Raw genomic sequence first — 10,518 nt, forward strand, 5'->3', positions numbered from 1 at the left:
TTTGGAGCCAACTGTACCAACCAAAATAGCCCAGAGAGTGCAGCTACAGTATATATGCCGAGGGAGGAGGAGGAAGGTAGTGAAGGGGAGACAGTCTCGTGTTGCGTGTTTCTCTGAAATCCAAACTTGCCAAGAGCAACACACACAGTGACACCATATCCTTAACTCCTTGACTCCTATCCATAAATTACTGTATATTTGACTTTTCCTAAAATATCTAACTTGAGCTGCAAGTAGCCTAAATTATCACTGGTATTTAGCTACTTGTTCTTTTTCCCTAAAGCATATTGTCTATGAACAAAATTTAGTAGGCTATCTCTGAGTCTCTATCTCAGTGGCTCTGCTCAAACAGCTGTTCTTACTTATTTACATTTTATGGACAGTTGGCCGTAGAAACACAGAGTTGTGAGCACTGCTTGCTTGCTTGCAAATATAAATGTTTCCTGGGGGACAGCAATGTGTAACCTTAGCCTGCACTAACACAAGGGATTTAGCCTCAGTGGCCGAGAAGAAATTTATTAGCATGGACAACTACACCAACTGAGAAGGTTTGTGACATGTAAACGCACCATGAGCTGAACCATGGCTTATTTACCATTTGAGTACATCTGTGATGCATAATCACATGCTTTGCAAACAGCCTGGTGCTTGTGACTGAGAACAGGCCTACCTCTTAAAGCAAAGACACTATCCATAAACCAAATATGCAGTGCCACAGGTGATCTGCTTATAAATTGCTAGCTTTTGTTAGTCATTAGCATTGATGCAAGCCTGATACATGATACTCTCCCAGACTCATTTCTCACATAGAGTGGTGGCACAGGTGCACAACAAAGTGCAAAGAGGCCCTGGCAAGTGTATCAGGGAGAGCTGTCCATGGCACAGCTGGCATCTGGACAAACACATTCTCCACCAGCACAAATTTGTTTCTCAGAGGCCATTCAGTCAGGAGAGCCAGGTGCTGTTAAATGTGCATTTACATACGAGTGTTTTTAAATGAGGACCGTTGCAGTTTGGAATATATTGAGCAGATGGTGCTTGGTTTGCAGAGTGAGTTGAAGGAGAGATTCTCAGTGGGATTTTTTGAAACGGATAATTCCTCCAACAAGGCGCATCCCAGCTGATTGATTTCACATTGAATATAGTATGTCATCATGCATGCTTTGAAGCGCAGTATGTCTCAGTGTGTAATCAGCTATGCACAGACATTGTTGAATTTATTCTTCTCTATCACAGACACATTCAGAAGCAGTTAGGCGTATTTCAGGATGCCCTGACTCAGGAATGATGTCATTATGTTAGACAGAGAGCGAGGCGGTATTTGGACATACAGGAGAAACACACAAATACAATGAATTATGGTGTATTTATCATTATACAGCTCCTAATAGGCTAGTGCAGCCTTAACAGCATAATAATTCTAGATTTACTGTCGTGATTTAGATATTTGCTTGGAATATATCACATTTCTATATTTTCTATCTGTTTTGTGTGTGCAGATTGACAAGTGTGGGTCAAGGATTTATAAGACTGTCTACATGCTGTATATACCATGCTTTCCAACACAACTAGGCCTTTACTAGTAGGTATTATGTAATAGTTATTTTGTGGAGTTTGAATAAACAATTGATATATTGTAACTAGCAGGGCTTTCAAACTGTCAAAAATGAACATGTAGCTAATTATTTTATCAAATCAACAATACCGTACTTTAATTCAAATATAATTGGTGGTCCCACTGCAGACACATACAGTACTATTACTATTCTAAGGAATCTCTCAATTTCTCAAATTCTGTGTAATGTGTAGAATTATCTATCATAATAACCAGTTTAATCAAGCTTATTTTTGTTGTTACATGAACTACTCTTTGAGGTAGCTGACCCAGCCTCAGCTGTAGAGGAAACACTGCTGTGTATTGACTGTATTAAACAGCAGCCTGGAACCTTTGACAGAGAGACACGTTTCAGCAGGGCCATTACTGCTGTAACATGAGAAGGTGTTTTCACGTGCAAACTCACAAACACACTAGCTCGTAGAAGGAAATGCACATGCACATACACGCAGGTGTGCTGGCAACAGCATCTTTCAACATGACGGGGCTCTACGCTAAGATCCACACTGCAGTGTGTGTGTGTGTGTGTGTGTGTGTGTGTGTGTGTGTGTGTGTGTGTGTGCATGCGCGTGCATGTCGCTATTGGTGAGGTCATGAACTTGTGTAAATGGAAAAAAGAATCTTCCATGTGCTTTTCCATTACATCTCACTCCAAGGACTTAAGTTGTGCATTTGATATCAACCAGATTGTGCATAAATATTCTCTTCAATGCATAAATGCTCTTGTTCCTACTATTCATCATCAGAGGCATAATGTGTCCAGTGATTGAAGCATATAAAAATTTATGTGAGTCATTTTAAATTATGTGAGTCTTTTTAACTTCAGCACATTGAGGCCATATTGATATTTCTTGGGTGAAGATGATAAGAGTATCATGGCATGGCATTGCAACCTCTCACATCAGTATTGTATATATTGTATATGTTGTGTGTGTCTATGTATGTATCTATTTATGTGTGTATGTGTGTATTAATGTATCTGTATACAGAAAAAACACCAAACAAAAAATCAAAGGGGGCACTTTCATCAACCTGATGATCTTATATCTGTGAACAGATGTTTATCATTTGAAGCTAAAAGTTTGGAAGACTGTTTTTCCTAAACTTTCTCCTTAACATTTATGTAAAGTAATGCTTGTTAAGTAGTTTGCTTTGTCCCATGAGTATGTTACAGCCAGTGAAAGTGTACTGCAGTCAAACTTTTACTGAGTTTTAAACATGCAGTAAATATATTATAAGGTTCCACTCAGTTGCATTATCGGACAGATCTCAAGTGCTGCTCACTCGTGTCTGTGTGTGAGCTGCTGTGATGACGATTTTTCTCTGAGTGCAGATTTTCTTGCTGCCTCCCATTTTTTTTCTCCTATTGTCTCTTTTTTTTTTTTTTTACTTTGTCTCTCTTTTTTCTTTCTCTCTCTCACACTCACACTCAGACAGCTGTCCACATGCTTCAGCAGCCTACTAGCATTCAGCAGCAACAGAAAGTACTTAGTGGTCTAAAAGAGGGAGCAGTAGCTTTGTCATAAGCCCTGTTTGGGTTAGAACAGACTCCTAAATAAACTGCTGCAATGGGACACCACTGTTTACCAGCAAGACAGGACTGTATTCAAAGTGTAGCAGTGTTTTCTCAGTCGTTGAGCCACAACAGAAACAACGTTGGCAATCTGTGCTGCCATGACGGAAGTAAAGGGGCTTTCACAGAAGCATGAATAATGTTGGTTGATGCTTGGAAATTGCTCATTTAAGATAATAAACTAACCTTGGCATTGGCATTGCATTGTAGTGCAGCAACTTCTGATGATCCGAAGTGACGTACCAAAATGCCCAACATGAAAACAAACTAATTATTTCCATACCAGCAGTGCCACAAGATGTCGGTGTAGGAGAGATCTCTAGCCTTGTGAGCACAATGAACATAACACAAACTTTTCATCATGTAATGATTTCTTCATCTTTTATATAAGGTAAAGGGACAACACTGACGTGTATGTCAGATATAATGTTTGCAGATTGTTCCAAGTTAAAATTGTAATTTAATAAAATGACTGTATTTCTGCTCTATTTGTAGCATTCAGTCTCTCTACTTGTTTTCTATTATCAGGGGAATTTGTGTTTAAAAAGAAGGTTCAATATAATATCTTACAAGAGAACTGCACCAATTTACATTGCATTCCTGTAACACTGTTGGAAATTTTATAGGAGAAATTGACTTGCTCAATATTTTCAGCAGCAGATAAGGTGTTGAATAACCCTTTAAACTTACTTAAAGTTTAGAAAGAAAAAAAACAACAACAACTAAAAAATGACCATTAAAAAGTTTGGAGTATATCTGTCCGCATCTTCCTCTGCACAAATGTGCACATGCCAAAATTTAGACAAACACACACACGCACACACATTGACCTTGAGGGTGTTAGTGGTGTTGACGTTTGTTTGGATGGTGCTTCAATTCCTCAGACTGCTGCAAGGTCACATGGCTTGACATCAAAGAGAAGAATTTCTTCCTGGGCGACACTGAGAGCTCCGGTGTTTATTCTAAAAGTCCGACTGTCTCACTGTCTGTGTTTCTGTCTGTCTGTGGTGATGGCTAGCTTTGTGCCTGTCTGTCTGTGTGTCTGTCTACCTGCATTTGCCTCTTTCTCTTTGCGTATTATCTTCACAACTCTTCCTTTTCCATCTTACTCATTCTCTGTGTTGTTTGTCTTTGGCGATCAAGAAAAAAAAATACTTGGTGTGCTTTCATTGTAGAGAAAGATGAGCTGTGGGCCTTAATGGAAAGGCATTTATTTGTTGCCATGCATATTATGTTGTCAGCCCACCGCCTGTTAATGTGGAATGACTGGATTTGGCCAGTTCCTCTGTGCTTTTCAGTTGAATGACATTTAGAGAAGACTGGTGATTGCTCCATTTCTCTCAGTTTTAAACAACTGCTGTTTTCTTTAGAAACAACTTATTTAAACCACAGCCAGCTGGACTGTTATTGGGAAATGCATAGTTGGTCTTTGTGGTTTGGAGTTTTCCACCTGTCTCTTGTAACTCATTGTGTGAGTCTTCACTCTCTGGTCAGGATGAGATGATTTGTTATTTGGTTCCTGGCTGCAGATCAGCTCAATTTCTTTTTTTCTTATTTTTAAACACCGACAAGTGGTGATGAGCAGCAGAACTGTATGTATGCATGTAAACTATAAAAACAGAATGGGATTCAACCTGTGCAGCATATAGTAAAAGGCTAAAGGATGACAACAAGGGTGCAGCATGAATACTAATAGGATCAGTGTTTTGTGAGGAACAATATGGTTCTTTCCTACAAAACCAACTTAAAATGTATAATGTAAGAGCCACATTTAACAGGCTGATTGTATTGTCACAGCGTTGGAAGCATCAAGCTGTGTCTTCACGGCAAAGTAATTCAAATTGCATGGTTAGCTGTGAGGGTTTTCCCCCCGGGGATGTGTTTTGTTTTGATGTCCTCCACTGCAACCAGATGAATGGCCACATGGAGAGCCAAGGGGGAGGAGGGGACCTTGTGGACATGTTAAAGGACACCTGTGGGGCTTTAGGGGGCCTCTGCATGATGGACGTGGTTCCGCTTCAGGTGGCAGTAATTTCTCTAAGCCACAGGGAGGGGCAGTGGGGTCGGATTGTGTGTGTGCGTGTGAGTGTGTGTGTGTGGAGGGGGGGGCTTCCTTGCCCCTTTTGGTGTCACAACTCTGAAAACAAGTTAGTTTAATAACTGTCAGATTGATGTATTGCTGTGTTTTGCAACAGTTATTGTATTGGTTTTGCATCCTTAGCAGTAACTAAAATACTAGTTCCCTTCACGGTGCACAGCTGTGTGTATTATGCATGTGTACTTCTTATGTCATATACCCTGTAAACACATATACTGCCTGTATGTGCTTGTAGGCCTACCTCTAAAACTGCAATTGCTTCTAATACCACCGGGCACACCACGCAGATCGTGACAGAGTCTCACCCACAACTAATGATTATGTAAATACAACCAGCCATCTGAAAACATAATTGTGTGTGTGTATGTGTGTGTGTGTGTGTGTGTGGGTGTCCTGCCTGATATACTTTTATCTCTTATCACATGGAGATCAGCTGTTAAACAAATGTGGCTTTGTTGAGGACTGAGATAGAAGCCAAACGTGTGCATAGATGCGTGAGTGTTTCTGTATGTGAAGCTGTGGTTCAGAGCCTCATCTGTTCTCTGCACCTGATACTGAGCTGGACCAGGTAGCTCCAGGTATTTTAGAAGAGAGGACCCAAGCTTGTTATTAAATGTCACAGGCTGATCTTCTAGAATATCCAATAATGTTTCAACAACTAGCTCAGCCTCAACACACACACACACACACACACACACACACACACACACACACACACACACACACACACTGCTAGTCTGTGAATAAAATGGATAAGAGAACTAAAATTCACCACAGCTTATGATCCGTCTGTTTGTGTCCATGTTGGCATATATCCCTTAAAAATGAAGTTAAATACATCAAGGTGTGAAGATTTCTACTGTGATTTAATTAATAGAAAACTATTGACATGGAAGTTTGTACACAAGATACCAAGCTGACTGGGGATGGTTTTGTGGTAGCCGGGTCCACTAATTTCACACCATTCAACACGCATCCACTCCATCAAAAAGCAATCACCATGACTCAAAATGTATTAACAGACTCTTTGCTTAATTTTAAAAGCCATTACTGCTGGAGCACCAATAATGTGTAGAGGCTACAGAGGTCCAGTCTTAGTAAATAAGGGCTAACGTATCAATAATAATAATAAACTTTATTTATGTGGCACCTTTTTAACATTGTTACAAAGTGCTTGTACAGATAAAATATAAAGTAAGACACATTAAAACAAAAACAATGACAAACATCACAAGAAACATAGAATAAGTAAGTAAAATCCTGTGACCCAAGATATTTATTAATTAATGCATTATGAAAGTATTGAAAGTACTGATAAAGATAAAAAGTGGACATTTCTTGGCACATTACAGAGGCAGAGTAGATAGTAATGTAACAATTTATTGTGCAATCACATAATTCATGCAATTGTACCTAAAGGACAAACAAACTTAGCCCATTAGTACAAATCAGTATAGATGTATTAATTTATCTTCATTGCACACACACAAAAAAAACAAAACAAAACAAAAAAACGTCAGAGGTCCCTGTGTGCTCTTCAGAGAGTAATCACTAGATTGAGTTACAGTGAATGACTTGTGCTGTTGTTGATACCTTAACAAATTTAACTGCATGTTCCACTGCCTAACCTTGACCTTCATTACCCCGTGCTGCTGTCAGAAGAGCAAATAAAACTGCTGTCCAACATAACATGATTTGTTTAGACATCATGATTTAAAATTGTGTTTGTGTTGAATATGACTTTGAAACATTTAAAGGCGACTCCTTAAATTCTGACAAATAAGACGAGCATGACACATGAAAGGTATGAAATGATCAAAGCTGCAAAATTCACACTCACCCTCTCACACACACACACACACATGCTGACACACTCTCTCTCTCTCTCTCTCTCTCTCTCTCTCTCTCTCTCTCTCTCTCTCTCACACACACACACACACACACACACACACACACACACACACACACACACAAAGAGAGAGAGAAAACCACCTACATGATTTTACTACATTAGTTGCTGAATACAGGTTCTTTAACGGCTCTCCAATGACTTTGCAGCTGCAGGGATGTATAAGAGACCACCCAGATTATGAAATGTGACGATGACACTTGCGCACAAAGAGAGAGAGAGAAAGAGAAACTTTTTAGGAGTCATACGACAAAGTCAAAAAGCCCAACAGAAAAGAGACGTGTACAATGTGAGGATATCTGTTAATATAACACTGTACGCTCCATATGAATTAACATCATGTGGAGTCAATAAGAGGGTTTGATTTAAGGAATGTTGTGGAAGTCCAACACTCAAGCTAATTCATGCATACATTCATATACACACACACGCACACAAACACACACACACACACACACACACACACACACACACACACACACACACACACAATCAGATTAAATGGTGCGTTGCAATATTTTTGCACAGGCATGCGCTTCCAGTCAGGGGGAAATTGAATTTAGGTTTTCGTAACACAGCTGATTGTGTGTGTGTGTGTGTACCTGCATATAAACACACAGTTGTGGTCGGTGATAATTTCTTGCTTCTCGTTAGTCACCCACAATATCACCAACGGCAAAGCAACATCGTCCTTGATGGTTTTGCATGCATATCTTTTTTTGTTGTTGTTTGTTTGCATGACTGACAAGGTGAAGTCATACTGAAACAAAAGTTCACAGAGTGATTTCCAGTCTAACAATTCGCTCTTCTACCACATGCTGTGCCAATCAAGAAGTGCAAACCTCAGACAGTGTTATTCATAAGCGCATGACTTAAAAAGCTGTCTCTGTGCCATTTGTTCCACAGATGTGCGATTGATGTTCAGATCAGATGCTTTGCTCCACTCATTTGTTTCTCAGTGGGATTCCTTTCACCAGTTGTGAATCAACTCTGACATCGCCTCAGCAAATTGGGAACTAGTGTTAGTATTCCTGAATACATTTATGCACTTAAAGCCGAAAACTGTTGGTTACTTTTCAGTCTCATTTGTTGCTGTGTCCATCATTTCACAAGTCACCCACATTTTTTTTTCTTGAGTGTGTGAATAAAAATGTATTGATACTTCACTTTGAAGCCCAGGAGGATACATGATTTTTTTCTTGTGAAGTAGTGAAATCTCTCTCTGCAGTATATACACTCAGATTTGCGCAGGCAGTAAGGACATATACTCATACTGACTGCAAAGCCAGCAGAGGTAAAGACCAGTATGTGGTTTCCACACGGAATAAATGCATACACACACACGTGCGCGCACATAGGCATGTTACTACGTGTCAGAGGCGTTAGCTTGGAGTGCAAAGGTCATCCTGAGGGGTCAGAGTGTCAGGCTTATGTTTCAGCGATAGAAGAGATCCTCTGTTAAACACTGAATAGACACTGTGAATAGTGTCTTCCAAGAGATGAAGGAGATGGTGAGCGTCCGGAGAGAAGGAGAAACAGAAGAACAGATATGCAAAAAAAAAACAAAAAACGTTGGGTATGGTTAAAGGGCTTGGGGAGAGAGGAAATGAGCATTCATGTTTTAGATAGCTGGAGATAGAGATCTTAATGATGTGTTAACAGTGTGTGTGTGTGTGTGTGTGTGTGTGTGTAGGTATGCATGCCTACGCATGTGTGAATAATGCTCTAGTATTTGGCCACATACGTGCACAGATGTACGCACGCAGTGTATGCGTGTGAATACTTGTGCTGGAGCGGTGTGCATGCACAGTGTACGCACAAATGAATGCGTGTTTTGTGTGTTAGGTATGTCTGTTTCTCCGTGAACATAAAGGGTTGATGGTGGTCATACGAGAACCGGTGGTGAACTTAAGGATCCCTGAATAGTGGCTGCTCTATATTTGGGAGCTGGACCGAGGCTACTGGCCCTAACACTGACCCCACACCTGCCCTGTATGTGTGGGGTTGGAGAGAGCTGGGATACGCAAATGAGTGCATGTGCTTTGTGTGAGTGCTTCTGCCTTTCTCTTGTGTCTTAAAATGCATCATGCCCAGGTGTGTATTATGTGTCTGTGTTGGTGATTAGTTTTGCTTAGTGTGTCAGGTCATTCTCTGCTTTATTCAACATGTTTCCTCAATTACATTTTCCCGCCAAGTGCCTCTGCTTGCGGTACACTGATACAGGAAAAATAGCTCTTATTCACTATAGATATGAATAGACATATCACAAGTGGCAGTGTATGAAAGAAATTGAAAAAAAAAATGTGAACAAAGTAATCACGTTTCCTCTTTTAACTTGGACATTGAACTCAAAGTTGATGGGCTTGTTACCATAGCCAAAACAAAACTGTAAATCGATGGTAAAAAAAAAAAAAAAAAATCATAGAGGTATTTTTGCTATTATTGTCTGCATTGACTTTAAAAGGGTTGTTTTTGATATTTTACTACTGTAGGTCTCTGTCCAGAAGAGTGCAGTCCTAAGAACAGCTAACAAACTAAACTGAGCCCTCAGACTCCCAGGCCTCTGAAGCTTGACGGAGACAAGCTCATTTTTATTCTATCATTTATTCATCTATATGGTTGAGGATCAGCAACAGAGCTTGTTATGTTCTGTGATATGGTATTCCTTCCTTTTTAAAGTTAGAAAATTGAGCACTCTTTTAGCTTTCTTGCTTGTGCCTGCGTGAGTAATCACTGTCAGCAAATGCATGATCGGTCTTTCGGTTCTTGTTCCGTATTTAGGTCTCAGGGTTCAGGGGTCATGGGGGTCGAGAGGCAGTATGAATGACTGCTTGTTATCAGGTGGCAAACAGAATGTATGTGTATGTGTGTGCGTGTATTCGAGAGAGAAAATCAGGAAACAAAGATTGATTGAATGACAGAACAAAAGAGACAAAAAAAGAGGGTTTGTGTGATAAATGGAAATATAAACACAAAGCTAGCTTATTTTATTTCCTCCATCTGTATTTATTGTTTAGTCATAATTCACATTTTATTCCCACACTCTTCAGAGGCTTTTAGAGTTATTGTCTTCATGTGCATGTAACAAACACAATCATTAATCATATTGAACAAATAAGTAATTTTGGTTTAGGATTTTGTTATTTTTTCTAAGCATGCAAATCAAACATGACCTATTTAATAGTGAATGAACATATTAGTGCCTCTCCAAACACACCTTTGTGTCAACTACACAGGAAGTGTTGAACCTGAGCCTGATCTGGGTTAAAATGGGAATAAATTTGATTTTTTTTTTGTTATTGTGGCCATTAGTCTCTACCTCA

The sequence above is a fragment of the Trachurus japonicus genome, chromosome 9 (genome assembly GCF_045865225.1).
Source record: "Trachurus japonicus isolate A0001 chromosome 9, Traja_1.0".
Classification (NCBI taxonomy): Eukaryota; Metazoa; Chordata; class Actinopteri; order Carangiformes; family Carangidae; genus Trachurus; species Trachurus japonicus.